This window comes from Pteropus alecto, unplaced genomic scaffold (genome assembly GCF_000325575.1).
Source record: "Pteropus alecto unplaced genomic scaffold, ASM32557v1 scaffold22, whole genome shotgun sequence".
In the NCBI taxonomy this organism is placed as follows: Eukaryota; Metazoa; Chordata; class Mammalia; order Chiroptera; family Pteropodidae; genus Pteropus; species Pteropus alecto.
This window is the reverse complement of record NW_006434839.1, coordinates 11257033-11279242: the sequence shown is the minus strand read 5'-3', so window position 1 is coordinate 11279242 and position 22210 is coordinate 11257033. Positions and strand designations below refer to the sequence as shown.

The 22210-nt window shown below is 37.1% G+C and overlaps 1 protein-coding gene and 1 non-coding gene across 2 annotated transcripts in view; one reads left to right on the top strand and one right to left on the bottom strand.

Moving 5' to 3' along the window:
* The window catches only part of GRM8 (glutamate metabotropic receptor 8), a 676955-nt gene that overhangs the window by 644021 nt on the left and 10724 nt on the right, over positions 1-22210 (bottom strand). The gene's annotated exons all lie outside the window — the stretch shown is intronic.
* LOC112478816 lies at positions 21831-21949 on the top strand. Its single transcript, XR_003045964.1, has one exon. It is a non-coding gene; the product is annotated as a 5S ribosomal RNA (ribosomal RNA).

Sequence of the window (22210 nt, the reverse complement as noted above, 5' to 3'; positions counted from 1 at the left end):
TTCCCTTTGGTTTCAGATAATGGGCACAAATAAAAAGGCTCAACATCTGATGGATATGCTTTCACATATTGTGTAAGGTGATCTACTCAGTGGAGGTTCTACATTAGACTGAGACTGTTTCATAAACTTCTGAAAGCCAATATACAGAGTATCTCAAAGTTAGTATAGTAGAACATTCTAGGACACTATATTCCAGTATTTGGGATAATTGGATTAAACTAATAATTTGACTGTTAGCCTCATAATCAAACATAATGACAGCATTTATTTGGCTGGGTCAGTCTCATACTTAGACTACAGGAAAAATAAGAATTTTTTTCCATCCTAAGGATCACAACCTTACATAATGGTCTCCCTTGCATAATAGTCACACCCCTATTTTTGGACTGGCAGAGCCAGCATAAAAGGTGTTATTATTACACAAATAAATACAGTGCTTTAGAGGTATTTTTAAAGACAAAAATACATTTTCAATTTTATTACTACTTTTCAAATAGCAGAAGCTAGACAAGGTTCCAAGTGCCTTGCTTCACTGCTTTTGAAGCTGTTGCAACAGTGACCCAACCGATGACAGTCACGTATTTTACCTAAACATGGAAATTCCCAGGAAGTCTGAGGCTATTTGGGTCAAGTTCCTAAGGTTTTTGATTCAGAGCCTGATAATAAAGCTTTTGTGTTGTATGAGCACATGAGAACATGGTGCTATCTTTTAACTGAGGCATAAAGACCAAGGTAACAAACTACTTGTATTCATTTTCAAGTTTTCCTATCATTACAGCTAAAGAAAGAAAAAACCACTTCCAACCTTCCCGCTTCTATTAACACACATCTGACATTGATGCAAATGTCAGACATGCTCACTTTAGGCTTCTGGTCAAATTTACATGAGGATAATTAAATTCTGAGTTTCCAAATCCCCTCTATAAATTCAACAGCTATAATATATTTCTCTTCTTGGACTATTGTTTACTATTGCTCTAACTACTCAATAGCTGTAATTTTGTAATTCACTGGATGTTGAAGGCTATAACAAGCATACAGAGGGATATGACTGTGGGTAAACTCAAAGCCTAATGACACTACCGTGATGTTACACACACCCACATTCCTCTCGCCCTCACAACACAGCCCTCTGCTTCAAGAGGCTCACTTCTCCAAATACACAGTGACCATCAGTAATTTTTCTTTTTTTTTTTCCTCATTAGTTAGTTAGATGTGCTCTGTCTAACACGGTAGTCACTACACATATAGCCACTGAGCACTTGAAATGTGGCTAGTGCTAATTAAGACGTTCTGCAAGTATAAAATCACATACCAAATTTGAAGACTTAGTATGAAAAAAATAATGTAAAATATCTGAATAATTTTTATATTTGTTGAAATAAGAATATCTTGGGTATCTATAGGATTAAATAAAACATATATACTAGAAATTTTAAAATTTCTTTGTGTGTGGCTCACATTATATTTCTGTTAGATAGTGTTAAGTTAGATGCTTTTAGACTCTGACACAACTCCACTGAGCCTTCTTCAATTAAACCGAGTCTTCTAATTTTATCCTTCATGTCTCTTAATCTTTTTTCAATCTTTTTGTCTTTCTTTGCTGCATCCTGGGTAATTTCTCATATTTATCTTCCAAATCACTGATTTTTTTTTTTCTTCACTGGGTCTAATCTGTTCTTAATCCATCCATTCCATTAGGTTTTGTATGTTTCTTTTGACGTTTTGAATATGGTTTTATTTATTGAATTTCCACACAAGATTTCACCTAAGTTAGAAAAAGTTTGGAAACTCATACAGTTTCTACTAATGCTGAACACATGAATACTCAATGACCTAGAAATTCCACTCCTAGGTATAAACAAACAGAAATGAATAGGTAATAACCAAAAGCTGGAAATTACCCAAATGCCCATCAGTAGTTGGGTGGATAAACAAATTGTGGTATATTTACACAATGGAATACTATTCGAAATAACGAGAAGTAAACTACAACTATATAGAAAAATATGAATGAGTTTTATTTTTTTATTATTTTCATATGTTGAGAGATAAAAGTTATATACAAAAGAGCATATACTATATAAAATGATTTATGAAATGGTTTTTTAAAGAAAAACAGGGAAAATACGGTATTAGAATTCAGGATAGTAGTGGTTGCCCTTGGAGTGGGGACATTTTCTAGAAGAGTACAATAAGAGGGCTTCTGAGATCTGATAACATTCTTTTTCTTGAGCTGAATACTAGTTACACAGTACATTTAATTTGTGAAAATTCATCAGGTTATATACTTATGATTTTTACACTTTTCTATGTGTAAGACTTTTTTAATGATATTGAAAATTCAAAACCCTTATCTGTCAGATTTTCAAAAAACAATATTGGGTGGTTAAACCTTTTTTTCTCTTTGAGTTTCCAATTTCAAATATAATATTCTTAATTACAGAATTTCATTTTGGTTCTTTTTTCAGATTCTGCCTACTCATTCTTAACAGCTTCTTGTTCCTTGCTCATGTTTTAAATGCCGTCTTTTATTTCTGTAAAAGTTTTAAGGATAGTCAATTTATATTCTGACTCAGAAAATTCTTATGTTGAAGTCCTTAGGAAATCTAATTCTATGGTTTTTTTGTTTTGATTTATGGCTTATGTACTGTGTGTAATTGGTAACTTTTTATTGTGAATTCATATGTGGCTGATCTCAATTTGTGGGAACCCTAGAGTCTCAGCTGTGGGTACACTCTTCCAAAGAGGAGTCTCATCTAATTTTGAATCTCTCACACTAGAATCACCTTAACTCAATTCTTTCACTTAAATTTTCCTGAACAGCAAATGTAGATAATGTAAATTTAAACCCAAGACCTTCATGAGATCAGAATTCTCAAGAGAAACTTTTTTTATCCCTTCATCCAAGCCAAAGCTGGAACAAATAATTTTTCATAGCAGCAATCTTTGCCAGATGCATTTTTCTAGCCCACCTTTTCACTGAGGTTAAGATCTTTAAGATTCCTGGCTTTTGTGAGCTCTTAGTCTTGACTCCCCATCTTGTAGTTCCATGACCTTTTCTCCTATTTCACAACCCACCCACACTCACCCCTGTTGTGTGGTAGTTAAAATCAAGGCTCCAGGTTTCCATTATCTTCAGACACACACCTCCAGGCAGCCCATAGTTTAGGTGCTCACTCACCACCCTGATGTTAGCTCTCTCTTCATTTTTGGCTCCTGTGAATTTACGTTAAATTTTAATGAGCTTAGCTACATATTTTTCTATGCTATTCAGCACTTCTCACAGTGTGTGTGATTACAAGAGTTTCTCAAAATATTCAGTCTTCGGTGATACCAAAGGTAGAAGTACACCAGGCCTTTTCTATCTGATGCCTAAAGGCTAGTGAGACAACATAGCTACAACTTCAGGTGCTTTGGAGAAGCCTCACTGTTAGCTCCCAGCTTAACTATACATGAATTTTATAGAACTAAAATATGTTTGAAGTGAACTGAGATAATCTGGGATGAGCTGGGATGTCAACCAACTAATTTTCAAAATATGCTACCACCTACCATTTAATGGACTTGCTAAAAAAATCACCCGACAGAGAGAAACTTGCCACTTCTTTATTCTAAAGGATAAAAGAATTCAGAAACCATTTATTCAAAAAACAAATATTTACCAAGAACCTACGCTTTGCTGGGCACAGTACAAAGTTCTAGGAATCTAAAAGTAATTAAAACATGAACGTGGCCCTCAATGAATTTAGCAAGAATGCCTAATTTTTTTTTTCTTTAAGTGCAAACTGATCTCAACATAAAGATTACCTGGTGTTAAGAATATGAGGACAAGGCAAAGTTCAGTAGATAAAAGTGATGTTAAAAATGTGAGTTTCACCATCCTATGTTCCTGCTTAAGCACCTCTAATGGCTTCCCATTGCTCCTGAACTACCATCCAAACTCTTGTGTGGCCTCCAAGGCCCTATGAGATGTGGCCCTGCCTGCCTCCCACTCTTCATCTGACACCACCCTCCTCATTCACCTCATTCTCTCCACACTGGCTTGCTTCTGTTCTTCAAAGATGCTTCGTTCATTCTCATTTCAGCTCATTTACACATACTCTTCTTTTCATCTAGAACATATACTCTTCTCTCAGATCTATGGGTCCTACGTCTCATTATCTGGGTGTCAACTCAAATGAGAAACCCTTCGAGAAGACCCTTCCCTGACCACCCAGGCGAAAGGAGCCCCACCGCCATATCATTCACCCATCACATCGCTTTTTTTTCAATTGTCTTCACAGTGCATATCAATATTTTACATTACCTAGTTTTCTATGTATTTTCTCATTTATTAAGCTTTGCTTTTTTCTGTATCCTCTTATTGAACCTGATACATACAGTGGGTGCTCTGTTCATACAAGAGAATTAGATGAATAAGTGGTCAATGATGCCTGCAAGTGCGAAAAATAGGAGAGTGGTGTCCACTTGTGACACCTAATTGCGCCCTAGGAAATAAAGTGGCAAAAAGTTTCCGTTAAGTTCAATAAGTGTCATAAGGTTCAGTAGTGGCTAAACAGGGAGTAATGAACTCTGTTGAGAGCAAGTGTGGGAAACAGGCAGAGAAACTGTCCCAGAAGAGGCAACTTACAAAAGACCCTAAAAAAACAAGTAGGCAGTTACTGGCTGGACGTGGCGGAGAAGAGCATCCAGACAGAAAAAGAGCACATGCAGGGCAGGCAGGTGAGGGACTCCTCCTTCCTTTATGCTGTCACTCTAAATTCAGAGAATACAGAACTTTCGAAAGGGTTCAAGTATTGGCCCCTTGTCTAAAGGTGCCCAGTGTATCTAACATCAAAGCCCTATTGTGGACTTTACTGCTAACTAATTGTGTGATTTTTAAGCAAGTTATTTTAAGCAAGTCATTTTCAGCATCTATATAACCAGGGTGTGAATCAAGGATCTCTAAGATCCCTTTCAGCCCTAAAAGTTTTTTAGTTACTCCTGTGTTTGCTCCAGCACACATTCTAAAATTGCTGATACTGAAGTATGAAACATAAATTCCTTTCATTGGTTAATTATTTTTTGCTGGTTTATTTTCTTGGTTTTTTAATGACTAAGAGAGTTTACAGAACATGCGTTGCACTCCATTGCTTGATTATGGCTTAATGCGTAAATTAATTATGAAATGCAGCTGTGGGTTTTGGTAAATTCTAAAGCCTTGTTCTCACCGCCTTCAGCCAGTCAGCCTTGCCAAGATGGGCACAGGGCAGGGAGGCTGACTCAGACCTGTGACTCCCACACCACAGAGCTTCACAATGTGGGATCTACGAACTGCCCATTCCACATCAGCTACAGTCCTTGTTAAAAATTCAGGTTCCTAGGTCCAACCAGCCACCACTCCCCCAGGCCCAATTGAATTAGAATCTCTTATGAGTGGGGCCCAGAAGTCTTAGCCATTAATAAGAATGCAAGATAAATTCTTTCTTATACACCCTCAAGTAGAGAATTACCACCTCTTAGCTTCACTCTGTTCTGTGACAAACACACTAATAAGAGTGACTAGCATTTATTGAGGGCTTATTATGTGCCATGACCTATAGCAGGCTTCTCTGACTTCCTTTCTTGCCCCTCAACAGTATTACATAACTGACCGAAGCTCACATAGCAGTCAGTTGGGGGAGTCAGGATTTGAGTTCATGTTTCTGACTCCAGAACCCATGTCCTCAACTGCTAACTCGACTATAACAGGGTCTGGTGCTTAAGAGCTGCCGACAGACCCAGCATCACACACGATGAGTTCCAACCCCAGCTGTGCCATTTACTAGCTATGTGCCCTTGGGCAAGTTCTTTTTATAAGGTGGGACTAATCAGTGTTCTTATCTCATAGGGTGGATGGTTGTGAAAAATAATTGAGGTGATTCATATAAAGTGTTTGGAAGAGAACCTAGCACATCACAAGCACTCAATAGGCATTAGCCATTACAATCCCGCCTCCCCTTTCTCCAGCCATCCGGCTCATCAGTGCTTGTCACTGGTCCCAAAGGAGATCTATGGCAAGCCTCAGAATACAGATCTGAAAAAAAGCCTATCCCCTCTGCTGGAAAACAACCCATGGCACATGCTCCACTGACAGTGGGTCAGTAGTGGGATCGGGATCTTTGGAGATAAAGGACTGCACATTATTTGAACTTAAATGTTCAAAGGGCGTCAACTCCTTTCTAGCACAGAACACTTTCAGCCTTGATGCTTGTTTTTCTTTCATGCCTCCTAATGGTTCTGTCTGTCATTATGAACCTTTCAGTTCTGCTTCAACAAAGCACAAAGGGATTCCATTCTTTAATCCTCAAAATAGTTTGTCTTTATAGTTTGGCAGGTAAGAGTTGGTTGCAGCGGTAACTCCTGAAACCTGACTCTCATTATGCCAAGAACTGCAATGTGTTGCTGCATCAAAGCATGAGTGATAACAAACGCTTTCAGATGGTGAGAACTGCTCTTTTACAACCTGCCTTGGAAGTGCCCTCTTGACATAGAAGAACTTTTCTGATTACCATCAATCATCATTAGTAGCAAATGGTGGTATCTGTCCCGGTGACATCTCAGCCAAGGAAAGAAGCTTCATCCTTAGAATGTCAGCTACTGCAAGATTGAAATATGGAATACACTAAAGACTTTGGTCTTCCATGGCAAAAATTATTCCATAAGTCATGTTTTGACTAAATCTCCTACAAAGGTACTTAAAATTACTAATTTTTCTTTCTAAATGAAACTATTTTACAGTCATGCATAGAATTTTAAATAAGCCACTACTTCTGACCAGATATTTCAAGTGCTCAGAGAAAAGAGAGTCAGCAGAAAAAGCAGCGTTTCCACACTATCCTCACACAAATCCAGCGATGTGTCTGTGAGATTCCACATCCATCCCAAAAGCTCCATCCACAGGAGACAAGGCATCAGAGGTCCACGAGTCCTAGGACACCACAAATCTGCTTACCACCAGCAGACTGACTCCTCCTTTGAAAAAGTCAGTCCACTAAGCAACACCCGAACGCGGCAGGACCCACACAAGCAGGCAGCCTGCTCCTTATCTGGATTTCCTTTTGCTGTACCAAGCTGAGACTCTCCCCCCACCACCCCACCACCACCCTCGAATGGGACTGAGGCCTTGTTAGATACAGAACCCTTTGACAATTGGGAAAAGATACTGGTCCCATAAAAACCAGTCTTTTTATTAATAAATTAATCAAGCCCGGAAACTTCTTAGGAACACCCAGCTCTAGACAGTCAATGCTTGGCTTTTTGGTGAAAGCCAACATAGGTAATAGTGCCTAAAGAAAAAGCCTGCTAAGGTTTCTTCCAGAATCTACTATGAGTCCAGACCATTCAGCTTAAGATTCGACTCCACGGTGATTGTTTCCAAACTGGGAGGGTGTCCAGGAAGAACTAAAGTTTGAGAGTGGTAAAAGCTTTGTATCAAAAGGCCCGCATGAAAGGAGCCTCCCCAGTAGCTCCCTGTAATCAAACAGATCAACAGCCAAACCAGTTACAGGGATCTGCACTGAACCTATGCCACTATTTCAGCAAGAGTAACTAAGCAAATCATTAACCACTTATGTCACACGACAATGAAACATTCTCATTAGAAACTTCTATCCTAAAGAAAGAAACTCTGTATTAGAGGCACGAGCTCCACTATCCTGAAGAAGTCCAAGGACTGACATTACTGAGGTTTTCACTCATCCTCCTAACTTCGCCTGTTCCCATTACTTCCTACAGTTGTCCAGTTCCTACATATGAGCACAGATGAAAATACAAAAACATCTGCCATTCCTCCTGACCAGAGCACAAGCTACAATAATGAGCCTAAAAATATTGCAATATTTTGGCTGGTTACTATTGCAAAATATTACTAGTAATGCAATCAATCTACAAAAAGGGCTCTTATTACATAGATGGAATTAAAAGCAAGAAAAAAAGTTTACAGAATTCAAGGAGCTGAACATATTTACCCAAACTTCTGACTAGACCAGACTCTCATTGCAACCACTCAGACAAGAAGCAAGGACTCTGTTCCTTCCAGAATCTGCTTTCTAGACTAAGTCCCTGATACAGACCTCCGTGCTGTCCCTTGGGTCACCAAGCCATGCAGCCTTCTGTCCCTGGCCCTCAGTCTGTTGAGGTCTAATTCTAGGCTCCAGCCCCTGAAGTAAGGATGCCTCCCTGAGCTTCAGGCCCAATAACCTTGCAGTTGCCTCCTTTGCTCTTCCTGAAGGTCCCCATGCTCCAAAGACTAGGATGCCGGGTGGTATCATATCCAATGTCCTCAATAAACTCACCTGAGTCAAGCAGGCATTGCCCAAAGGGGCCTGGAAATTATCCCTAATTTAGGGTTGAGCTGTCCCTAGCTAAGGACTGACTGAAGCAAGGATACAAAATCCTCACTTTCTTGCCTCAGGAGAGAACAGGCTCTTATGCAGTGGATGCTAAAGAGCATCACACAGGATCAGGCTGACACTAGACTTCACCTGAAACCACATTCTTTCTCCTGAGAACTTTCTTTAATAAATCACTTGTATACGAATCCCCTGCCTGGGGAACCAGACTTCATGCTGTGCTTCTCCGTGAGTGTTCCAAGTGGGCATATTGGCTCAATTCCCACAGTGGTCAAAAGGCCTCTGTGGACTAACTTTATCCAGAGCCCATCAACATTAAATCCAGTGACTCGGATAACCAGGAATAGGCCCCTTGCCCCTCTGGCTTAGAAGTCCACCCTCCCTCTTGGGAAAAGCACCAAGTCTCTCCTTTCTGCCCTCACAGCTCTCACCTGACTTGCAGTTAGGAGCTGAAAGACATATTCTGAAGTCAGTGAACAATCAAGCTGAGGTTATCAGCAGCAGAACATTGCCTAAAATACTATCAATGACTCATTCTTCCAGTTCTCGTTAGGGAGCAGAGAAACCACCCCCAAGGTCCCTAAATTTGCTTCTTGCAGTATGAAATCTCTTAAACAGAGAATAGAGTCTCATCACAGCATTAATACTAACAACAGGCCACCCAATGCTTGACTGTACTCTGCTTCCTTAGAGGAATCACTGTGCTTGTTCCATGTTCTGACTTATGTTATTTACATGTAGTATTTGGGATAGGAAAACATCATTTCTGGAGTTTATTATTTAACTATGACTTCTTACATAAACCAGCACCCTCACTAAGTTTGTTTCATTCCTGACTAAGGTCAGATTATTGAGGACATTGGATATAATCTATCAGAAGAATTTATAACCTGCTTTATAATCATAATAGCAATTATTTTACAGCACTAAATATTTGCTAGGCACCAGAGCTATGCCCTTTCTAACCCTTACAACAGATAGGAATGATGAGGCTCAGGGAGGTTAGATAACATATCAATATTATGTAACAATTACATGACAGAAAAGGATTTGAACCCAGGTTCATCTAACTACAAAACATGTGATCGGGCCACTTTACCACACTCTCATTGCCATTGCTCCAGTGCTTCAAGCTGGTTCTACCCTGCAGCGATTCCTGGTCCAAGCTAAGATTTCTACAGAATTACTGAATGTTCTTTTTTTTAATGGTGACATTGGTTAACGAAATACAGTAAGTTTTAGCTGTACACTTTAACAATAAGGCATATATATATATATATTTATGCTGTGTATTCACCTCCCATAGCTAGATTTCTGTCAGCACATTTACGTCTACCCCCGCTCCCCCTGCCCCTCTCCCCACCACCCTTTGGTAACCACTATATATAATGGAATATTACTCAGCCATAAGAAGAGATGAAATACTGCCATTTGTGACAACATGGATGGACCTCGAGCTAATCATGTTAAGCGAAATAAGCCAGACAGGAAAAGCTGAAAACCATATTCTATCACTTAAATATGGGATATAAACCTAAAAGCAACAAATGAACAGGACAAACAAACAGAGACTCATGGACATGAATGTTCTTGAAACCATGCCATGTTCTCTGACCTTGAGAAAGGGAAGCAATCTAAAAGTTGTCTAGTGTAGATAAAGATAAGAATTAAAAGGGCCTTTGAAGGAAGATGGAATAAATATATTGTTCCCTATTCTTCTCATAGGGATAGATAAAAACCACTTACATTATATATCTAAAATGAACACAAGAAGACTGAAAGGTAGAGAGAAGTCGAGAAGGTAAAAGACCTCAGAACCCAAGGAATGACATGGTGGCCAGTTCCTAGATTTTCTTTTCTCATCATATATTCTAGACTAGAAACTGAAGAAGTTAGCAACATGGAAATGCCAACATACAGACAAAAAATAAAAACTTCTCTTTCTGTCCAAAAAAACAAGAAAGGGGCAGCCTAGCACCTTTTAGATAGAAAAGAAAACTTTTAGATAATAACCATTCTACTCCAAACACAGCAAAAAAAAAAAAAACAAAAAAAACAAAAAACTGCAGTCCCATCCCCATCCTAACAGCAAAGGTCCAGTAATAAGGCTTCCCAATACACCCACCAGGATGGATTCCGAAAAGGTTGGGTGGGGAGTTGGAACTTTCATCTCTGCCAGGTACAATTCCCTGCTGAGGTGGTAATGGAGGAGCCTAGTGGACAGTCAGGACCTCACTGTCACCTCTCAGCAGTGCCAGTCCCCAGCAGTATCCGTGGAGGTCCATAGGAACGGTATCAAGGCATCCATCCTTCTCACAGCCAGAGTGGTATCTGTTTCAGTGAGGAAGTACATTCTTGAAACAAATAAACTAAAAAGGTTTGACGAGTAGGACTTCTCAGCAAAGGAAGAGAAGATATAAAAAAGAACCAAGGGCCACTAAAATATACCATAATTGAATATTTTTGAAAGCAAGAACTCAGTGGACAGGTTCAACAGCAGAATAGAGAGGATAGAGGAAAGAATTAATTTGAGAATAGAAAAATAGAAAACACCCAATCAAAACAATAGAAAATGGACTGAAAAAAATGAACAGAACTTCAGACCTATGAAATTATAAAAAGATTTTAAAAATTTAGGTCATCTTACTCCCAGAAGGAGAGGGAATAGAGGGCGCAGCTGAAAGAGTATTTAAAGAAATAATGGCTGAAAACTTCCCAAACTTGGCAAAAGACAGATTTAAGAATCTCAGTGAACATCAAACAGGATAAACTCAAATCCACATCGAGACACAACATAGTCACACTTGTGAAAACTAAAGACAAAGACAAAATCTTGAAAGTAGCCAGAGAGAGATGATGCATTAACTATAGGGGAAAAACAAACTGAATTATAGAGAATTTCTCATAAGAAATCGAGGAGGCCAGAAGGAAGTGGTGTAATATTTTTCAAGTGCTGAAAGAACAGAACTGTCAACCTAGGATTTTATGTCCAGAGAAAATATTCTTCAGGAATAACATTCTCAGATGAAAGAAAACTAAAAGAACCTATTGCTAACAGACCTACCCTAAAAGAATGGCTAAAGGAAACTCTCTAAACAGAAAGAAAAAAAGATAAAAGGAGGAATCTTGGAACATCAAGAAAGAAGAAAGAACAGAGCAAAAATAAAAGAAAATACAACAGACTCTACTTCTCTTTAGTTTTCTAAATATGGTTTGTGATTAAAGCAAAAATCTGTGGTTCTCAAGATATGCAGAGGAAATATTTAAAACAACCATAAAAAGGGGGCAGTAAGAGGAGTTAAGTTCTACACTGGTAAAATGTCAACACCAGTAAACTGTGATAAATTATGTATAGATAAATATAATACCTACAGCAAACACTAAAAAAGCTAAAGAGATATACTCTAAATTGAAATGGAATTCTATAAAACATTCAAGCAACCCACAGAAAGCAGGAAAAAAGCAAAGGAGAGACTGAAAAGAACGGGGTGAAGTGGGTGGCAGTGAAGGCATCTTCACCACTTATGCCAAGGTCACTCCAGAGCTAACTGGACACTTTTCACAAGGAGCACAGTCTATCTGCTGTTCAGATATGCATTTGGGGTGGGGACAGGGGGGGAACCCTCCAGGCAATTCCACAGAGCTCTGCCTTGGGAACTACAGTGGGTTGGTGAGCCTTTGTACTGGCAGTCATGGAAGTCTCTACTCAAAACCAGGCTGACCTGCCAACACATCCAAAGGGGTTCCTTGCCAAGGCTTGGGTCTCAGCTAACCTTCAGCACAGTGGAGCCTCCCTCCAGGAGGATAGTAAATTTATGTTCCAATTATAAAAGATAAAAGCTCTACTTTCTGTGCAATCAATTCTGCCAGGAAAATAGAACTAAGATGGCTTTGATCAAGATATAATGAATGGTAGAGGATTGATTCATCAAGCAAAGGAGAAGCAGCAAGTGTGATCATTTGGAGCTATGTCTCAGATGCTTAAAGAAATAAGATGGGTTCAAAATTGGTCAGCCTTGGCAAACTATCCTACCAGATATAAAGAGCTATTTTAACAGGCATCTTCAGTCTTAGATTAAGAAGAAAATGAATACTGAGAAAATGAATAGAGTAGTTCTACCCCGCCCCTTTAATTTTTTTAGAGGCAAAAGTCCTGAGTCCTTCCAGGAATGTGGGGAGCCCTCAATCTTACAGTAAACCATTTCATAGAACCTACTGGCCCTGTGCTTCTGGCCCCTCAAACCTGTCTCTTAGAAGAATGCTTCTGAAAACTTTCCATTACAGTTGTTTATAATTTTTATGCTTTAAAAAAAAGCAAAAACGTGTGTAGGGAGGGTATTTATACATTACATGTTATTCATTATTCCAAATGTAATTTTAATCAGTTCAACATAAAAGCATCTTAATATCCTCAAAATGACACTGGTAATTTTAAATATTAAAATCCACTTTAGGAAAAAAAAGGAATTTGATTCATTCTCTCCTTCCAAATAAGCAAGATCAACTAGGCACACACCTCTGATCTTCCTCTTCCCTCTCTCACCTTCTTTCCTTCATTCTGCCTTTTCTCTTCCTTTGCTCTATCTCCCTTATGAGATAACAAATAACAGGGGCAGAGTCAGGGCTGACCCAAAAAATCTGATTACTCTTTCTCATTCTACATACTCAGAAACCTAAAGCTTTTGGTAAAAGTAATTCTATTTCCTTGAAAATCTCTAATTTTTAGGTTTGCCCTCTCTTGAGTCAAATCTAACAGATTTTTCTATTGACTTCTGGTTTGTACTCCAGATTCCTAAAAAAAGTATATTTGCAGACAATACCAAGTAAGTTCCCTTGAGTTTTTGGAAATAATCTTCCTTTCATCAAAAGGCAAACAGCTCAAGGAAAGCTCTTCTCTGCCTACATCCTCTTCTGCCTTCTCAAGAGCAGACTTGGCACTTGTAAAAATTTAGGAAAGTTGCTGAAAATTCCTAAACAAGGTTCCATAGCTTCTAATATACTGTTGAATTTAAAATTAATGCCTCAAGTTAATTCAGCTCTTTCTGCCTGGAGTTGCTTAGTGAACACTAAATTTCATGCTAACACTCCCAAGCCATTTGTCTGCATTGCTTATTTTCCAATTTCTGCTGATCTCGGTAAAAAAAAAAAAAAGAAACAGCTTGCATCATCTCATGACCATGGTTCTAAAGTGTTTCCATCAAGTTGCTCTCCTCTTACAGGTAGGATGTTTATTGTGTTGGTCCATAATGCCCCAATTTTCCACTGGCACACAAAGCTAGTGGTTTTCTAAAGCAGTCTTGGAATCCATTACCATGGAAACAAAAGGTATAAAAACTATTTTTATCTAATAGGAAAACCTAGAGGAACACTAAAAAGATCAGAAGTGTTTTCAAAGTAAGGATATAACAAAATACATGCTAGCTTAGGTTAAAGAAGCCTTGGGGTGGAAAAACAACAGGATAACAAAAGAAGAATAGGCAAAAAACAAACAAACAAAAGAATGGCCCTGATTGACATGGTGCTGAGTGGAATACAATTATGTATCTGGTCTTCAATCCAGGTCATTAAAAGTTTCTTCATGTCTGATATAGGCCCTTCTCAAATTTTGTTAGTCTCATTGCCTGCAGTGAAGCAGACCCTTTAACAGCTTCCATTGCTTGGCTCTTGTTCTTCAAGATCATAGCTTTGGTGGAATGGGACATGCCTGACTGGCAAGCAATAACATCACTAATTTTCCACATTTGTAGTCCTTAATCATTTTTAATTTCATTTCCAGGTCAATCACTCAACATAGGCTCTTACTGGCAACATTAGCAGTGGATTTTGTATGCTCAGGAGCCATGATAAACAAACCGAGGTGAAATCAAGCATAAGAAAAAAAGGATACAATCAAGAGATGCAGTAAACACGAGATGTGTGAGGCTTTGCCAGCATAACATGGTGTACTGTTTTATAGCAAACTTTTTTGTAAATAGAAAGAATATACCCTAAAATAATGAGAAAGAGTATAGTAAATACATAAACCAGTAACATAGTTATTTATTATCATTGTCAAGTATTATGTACTATGCATAATTGTTCGTGCTATACTTTTATATGACTGAAAGTGCAGTAGTTTACACCAGCATCATCACAATCACAAAAGTAATGTGTTGCACTACATTATAATGACCGCACCATCACCAGGTGATAGAAATTTTTCTGCTCCATTTTAATCTTATGGGATCACGATCTTATATGTGGTCCATCGTTGACCAATACTTCATTATATGGCACATGACTATACACAGAACATTCCATCCAAAAACAGTAGATACACTTTTTTCCAGGTGCATATAGAACATTTTCCAGGATAGATCACATGTTAGGCCACGAAAACAAGCCTCAACAAATTTAAGATCGAGATCATATCAGGCACCTTTTCCAGCCAAAACGGTATGAAACTAGAAATTAAGAGTTAGTTCTTTGGAAAGATAAGCAAAATTGATAAACCTTCAGCCAGACTCATCAAAAAAAAAAAAAAAGAGGAAGAGTTCAAATAAATAAAATAAGAAATGAGATAAAAGTTATAACCAACACCACAGAAATACAAAGAATTATAAGCAAGTACTACAATTATATGCCAATTGGACAACCTAGGAGAAATGGATAAATTCCTAGAAACATACAATCTTCCAACATTGTATCAGGAAGAAATAGAAAAGTAGAACAGATTAATAACTAGTAATGAAATTGAATCAGTAATCAAAAAACTCCCAACAAAGTACAGTACCAGATAGCTTCACAGGTAAATTCTACCAAACATTTAAAGAGTTAATACCTATCCTTCTCAAACTATTCCAAAAAACTGAAGAGGAGGGAAAGCTTCAAAACTCGTTCTACAAGACCAGTATTACCCTGATACAAAACCAAATACACTACAAAAATAAAAAATATATAAATAGATAGATAGATAGATGATAGATAGATAGATAGATAGATAGATAGATAGAGATAGATAGATAGATAGATAGATAGATAGATGATAGATAGATGATAGATAGATAGATAGATAGATAGATAGATAGATAGATAGATAGATAGATAGATAGATAAACAAACAAACCTACTGGCCAATATCCCTGATGAATGCAGATGCAAAAATCCTCAAAAAAAATTAGCAAACCAAATTCACAATACATTACAAGAATGACACTACAATCAGTGGCATTTATTCCAGGAGTGAAAGGATGGGTTAATATCTGCAAATCAATCAACGTGATATACCACATTAACAAATCCAAGAATAAAAATCATATGATTATCTCGATAGATGCAGAAAAAGCATTTGACGAAATTTAACATTCAATTATAATAAAAACTCTCAACAAAGTAGATTAGAGGAAACATATTTCAACATAATAAAGGCTATATATGACAAATCTACAGCTAACATCATTCTCAAATGTAAAAAGCTAAGAGCTTTTCCTCTAAGATCAGGAACGAGACAAGGATTCCCACCCTCACCACTTTTATTCAACATAGTATTGGAAGTCCTAATCACGGCAATCAGGCAAGAAAAAGAAATAAAAGGCATCCAAAGTGGAAAGGAAAAAGTAAAATTCTCACTATTTGCAGATGACATGATACTATAGACAGGAAACTCTTAAAGAAACCACCAAAAAAGCTATTAGAAATAAATGAATTTATTCAAGTTGCAGGGTACAAGAGTTATATAAAGAAATCTATTGCATTTCTATACACTAATAACAAACTATCAGAAAGAGAAATTAAGAAAATAATTCCATTTACAATTGCTGCAAAAAAGAATAAAACACCTAGGAATAAATTTAACGGAGGCAAAAGACCTTTACTCTGAAAACTAAAAGAGACATTGATGAAAAAAACTGAAGAATACACAAATAAATGGAAAGATATACCATTCTCACAGATTGGAAGAATATTGTTAAAATGTCCATACTACCAAAGCAATCTATAGATTCAATGCAATCCCTATCAAAATCCTAACGGAATTTTTCATAGAACTAGAACAAATAATTCTAAAATTTATATGGAGCCACAAAAGGCCCTGGATAACCAAAGCTATCTTGAGAAAGAAAAACAAGTATGAATGTATCATGCCTCCTGATTTCAAACTATACTATAAAGCTATAGTAATCAAAGCTATGGTACTGGCACAAAAAGACACGTAGATCAAAGGAACAGAATAGAAAGCCCAGAAATAAACCCACACATGTTTTAATCGGCAATTAATCGGCAACGAAGGAGGCAAGAATATACAATGGGGAAAAGACAGTGTTTTCAATAAATGGTGTTGGGACAAATGGTCAGCTACACGTGAGAAAATAAAACTGGACCAGTTTCTTTCACTATATACAAAAATAAACTCAAAATTGATTAAAGACTTAAACATAAGACCCAAAATCATAAAATTCCTAGAAGAAAACATAGGCAGTAAACCCTTTGAACTCAGCCTTAGCAACATTTTTTGAATCTATCTCCTCAGGCAAAGACAACAAAAGAAAAAAGTAAACAAATGGGACTACAACCAACTAAAAAGCTTTTGTACAGCAAAAGAAAGGAAACCATCAACAATATGAAAAGGCAACCTACTAAATGGGAGAAAATATTTACAAAATGATATATCCAATAAGAAGTTAATATCCAAAATATATAAAGAACTCATACAACTCAATATCAAAAAAAATGAATAATATGATTAAAAAATGAATAATATGATTAAAAAATGACCAGAGGACCTGAATAGACATTTCTTCGAAGAAGAGAGATGGCCAAGAGACACATGAAAAGATGCTCAACATCACTAATTATCAGGGAAATGCAAATCAAAACAACAATGAGATATTTCCTCACACCTGTCAGATTGGCTATAACCAAAAAGACATCAAATAAGGATATGGAGAAAAGAAAACCTTAGAGCACTACTGGTGGGATTGAAAACTGGTTCAGTCACTATGTAAAACATATGAAGATACCTCAAAAAAATAAAAATAGAATTAACACACAATCCAGCAATTCCACTTCTGAGTATTTATTCAAAGAAATAGAAAACATTAATTCAAAAAGATATATGCACCCCTATGTTCATTACAACACTATTTATAATAGCCAGGATATGAAAGCAACCTAGGTGTCCACTGATGAATGGATAAAGAATATGTGGGTTATATATACCACATATACATATTATATATATAATAGAATATTACTCAGCCATAAAAAAGGATGAAATCTCACCATTTGCAACAACTTAGATGGACCTAGAAGGTATTATGCTAAATGAAATAAGTTAGACAGAGAAAGACAAATACCATATGATTTCACTTATATGTGAAATCTAAATAAATAAATAAATAAAATGAATGAACACTCAAAACAAACAGACATGGAGAACAAACTGACGGTTGCCAGGGGAGAGTAAGATGGATGAGGGGGGTGGGCAAAAGAGGTGAAATAGATTAAGAGCTACAAACTTTAAGTTATAAAATAAATGTCACAGGAATATAATGTATACCATAAACAATAACATTGATAACAGTGTAATAACTTTGTATGGGGACAGATAGTTACTAGTCTTATCATGATGATCATTTCAAAAGGTATATAAATGGCGAATCACTATATTGTATACCTGAAGCTAATATAATATGGCATGTCGACTACACTTCAACTTAAAAAAAAGAAAAGAAAAGAAAGAAAAATCTTTAATACAAATATGCTCATTTTATCATAACTCCATTTGATCTAGCACTTGATCCCATGTGTTGACAAAATGCTGTCACGGGTCATATTTATTTTGGGAAAGGAGTAGGTGCAAACCACATATATTTATTTTGATGTTCTCAGTGTTTCATGAAGTCTAAGTAGTTTCACCGCATCCTGCCATCAACTTCAAAGAATCATTTTGGATACATTAGTCCTTCCATGGAAAACTTTATGATACATAAACTGCTCTGGCCATCTGTAATAATACAAATTCTTCCCACCCAGTATCCTCCTCAAAAAACATCTGGAATAATAGGAGGCTCCCATCGGTGCTTCTAAAGGAGTTCACGTTTCCCAACATTTCCCAGGGAACCATGTGGCCACTCAAGGGGCAGGGAAGGCACATGGGGTCGTGGACAGCCAGACTTGATCCTTGTATCAAGGATATGCTGGCCAGTCCATCTGCCCTTGCAGCCACTTCCATGCTGACAGTATGAGCCTTACAGAGCCAAAGTTCTCTGTTAACTTTCCTGCTCAAAGGCAATCTTTAAGAATGGCAAGGAAAAATGGATTTACTTAGAACAGAGTTAAGCTAACAGTAGGAGTCTGTTCGGGTGAAGGAAACTATAACAGAAAGGATTTGAAATCATACTGTATGTAAGGCTATAGAAACAGTGGTTGAAAGCAGGGGCTTTTGTGGCTGTCAGATCAAGTAAGTAAGTTATCTAAGAAACCTTAGATAAGCTTCATTTCTTCATCTGAAAACCATACCTATCTGATGGAATTGTGGTGAGAGTCAAATAAGATCAGGTATGTTAAGTGTTTAGCCCAGCTCCTGGCATATAGGAAGTTCTCAATAAACATTAGCTCTTATACTATTACTATTAGGAGCCGGTAATCCAATAGAACTTTTAGCCTGGAGAACTCAAAACTAGAGAACAGAGATCTTCAAACATTTGAAGGACCGTCTCATAAAAAAAAAAAAAAAAAAGAAAAAAAAAAAGAAAGGATTCATCAGAAGACAAGAGCAGGGCCAATGGATAGAAGTGACTGGCCATGACACCTGCTCCCCTCTTGAGCACCAGGATTGCTTTCTCTGGTCCAACTGGCTGTGTGGGCTTCCCCATCCTTTCTGGAATTTAAGCCATTTTAAAACTGTCCAAAGGGGAAGAAGATTTGGGGCCAGAACAGAGAAAAAAAAATAGTGACATTATAATACGAAGTGGGCAACTTTGTGAGATTATTAGCATCCCATCACTGACAGTGTTTAAATGAATCAATCCTGGATGCATTCATTTGGTACCTACTATGCCAAGGACCATGCCAGGTACTCTAGAGACATAAAGATGAGTAAGACATGTCTCTTGCCTTCAAGAGCATTGTACTCTAGACGGGAGTTGGGTAAAGATATATGTTTAACACGGTTAAGAGAAACAAAAAAGGCATTGAATCACTGTGTATCAAGGGTCTTAATAGAGTAGATTCTGCTTTGGATGAAAGGCTATCACTGAAGATCTCAAAAATCCTTTCCATCTCTAAGTTTCCATAATACTAAGTATTAGGGGAACTAGAAAAAACAATTTTTTTAAAAAAGCAACTGTTTATGCTAAGATTCCTAAAATATTTTTAAAATGTCCATTAGTGTGTATGGTATTTAAAAACAGTAGAATTCTGCTACTGAATTTAATTGAGTTATATAAAACAAAGTACAATGCAAAACTGAATATTTTTCCTCATAAGAACCATTTTCTAAGTGGGCATAGATTATTTAAGGGTAATTCTCATCATGTAAATGTGATCAGCATTATTTGTAGGTTTTACATTTATTTTACTTCAAATCCTAAACTTGTACCACTTTACTAGAATGAAATATAAATGTTATTAGTTTAAACATCATGAAATTTTTTAAATAAGATGTTAAAATAATATTTATTCACCAACCTTGGACCACAACAATATTTTCAATCACTGATTTAATATCCAAAACTTTTTGTCACATGCTATGCCTAATACTAATCAATACAGGCTAAGATTTAACTGAGATTATAATCCAAAAATACAGGTTTTCATTTTAGTTCCTCATAATTCAGAGATATACTTAAGGGTAAATATAAGTCTGATGCATGAAATCCCAATCTTCCAATACATACTTAAACCCCTCCTGCTTCAAATACAGACCCTTGGCCTCACACTACTTCCAAGACAGTGCTAGCTTGGATCAGCATGGAGGTGACAGGTGGGGCATTCAGTTAAGAAGTAATGCTAGATTATTTTATTTTCATTAGAGAAGGAAATTGTGGGGAAAATATTCTCCACTTAATCTATTTTATTTTCAGCAAAGTGTCCTGTAAATATTAATTTATATACACGCAAAATTCACTAGGTACTTTAGCTGCATGAAAACAAATGAAATAAAGTAATCCAAACCAATAATGGAATTTCTCATATCTTCTTTCCTCAGGCAGAGGGGAAAAAAAATCCAAGGGTTTAAAATTTCTTCCCCAGTGATTTCAAAGACAACAAAACTCATATCGAGTTCCCATTTAAATCAGTGGAGTTATGAGAGTAGAAATTACAAGTTAAAGTGCCATAGCATTAAGATGAAAAAGAACTGCTTATGCCATTTTCAATACAGAACCTTTTTCCAAATCACTCAATACACTTTATACTTAGAATATTGTAAATTCTCCAGATTTTATCTTACCAAGATCTATGACCACTTTGTGAAACAGAATAAGTGCATAGATAACTACTCTCAGTTTACTCAAGGGTCAAAAAGACAGAAAAAAGAAACTGTGAGCCATTCAAGGATGGTGGCTTTCCTTATTAGAATGAGGTAAATAAAAACGATTCGCTGATAATGCATTTAATTTCTCTCTCAGCAATTAATTGTTGAGCTTAATGAGAATAGTATAAACAGTCAAGATATGCATGTGGCAAATAAATTTTTTTTATTTTATTTTTACCTACATGGATTTCCAAAATGCAAAGAATAGGGTTGGGGGTAGGGCTTCTCCTGGGTCCTCTAGCTCCTTCTTCAAATCCTACAGCAATTCACCTCCTTTACCTATCCCTACCCCTGATTGAGAGGGCATAGCATTCTGCCCTCTGGATGTTCTGTACCCACTGCTTGACTTTTAACTGAGGCCTCAAGTTTTGTGTTCAATGGGAGCTGGGGACATAGTCTCCAACCTTCCTCTTTTTGAATCTTCCTAGGAGACTCTTAAAGTGATTCTTTAAAGTTCTGTCATAAAAGAAAGATGCTATGAGAAAGGAATGAGGTTCCCACTTACTTCTGTTTTCACATAGCTGAACAAGACCAGGATTCAGGTCAAAGGTTCATGGATTCCCCCATACCTGGAAGAGCTTTCCTCCTCACCTGGCCTCTCAGTTTATATACTCCTACCCAAACTGCTAGGTCCAAGCCAATCTCACATTACCACGTGAAGTCTTCACTGATAAATGCAGTTTCCTCAGGTGAAGATAGCCTTTCTTCTAAACCCTGGCACTATACTGATTACATCATTTTATATTGTTCATTGTTATTTTACATGTGTTAGTGCTTTCAACTAGATGCTAAGTAATGTGAAAGCATAGAGTCTTCTACTTCTTTCATAGTTATCCCCTAAAGTGTCAAACATAATGCATATACCTATGGGATGCTGAATAAATACCTGCTGGGGAATTGATTGATTATTACCTATTTCACCTGTTAAGAAGGAGAATAAGGTTTACGGCCATGCCACCCTGAACAAGCCCGATCTCATCTGATCTCGGAAGCTAAGCAGGGTCGGGCCTGGTTAGTACTTGGATGGGAGACCACGTAGGAAGACCAGGTGCTGTAGGCATAAAAAATAAAAAATAAGGGATTGTAAGCTGACAATCTTGCAATCTGTGAGGTCAATCAAGGGTTGCCTCGCTTAAAAAAAAATAATGATAAGGAGAATAAGTGGATAATATGCTAGCATTTCTTCACCTTATTCTGCTTCTCTTGGTGGAAAAAAAGAGATTTAGCACTTGTCGAGTTTAAAGAACTATACCAAAAACTGTTCAGCATTATCTCACAACATCCTGATAGGATTCTGTATTTCCCGACTGGCACAGAGCTC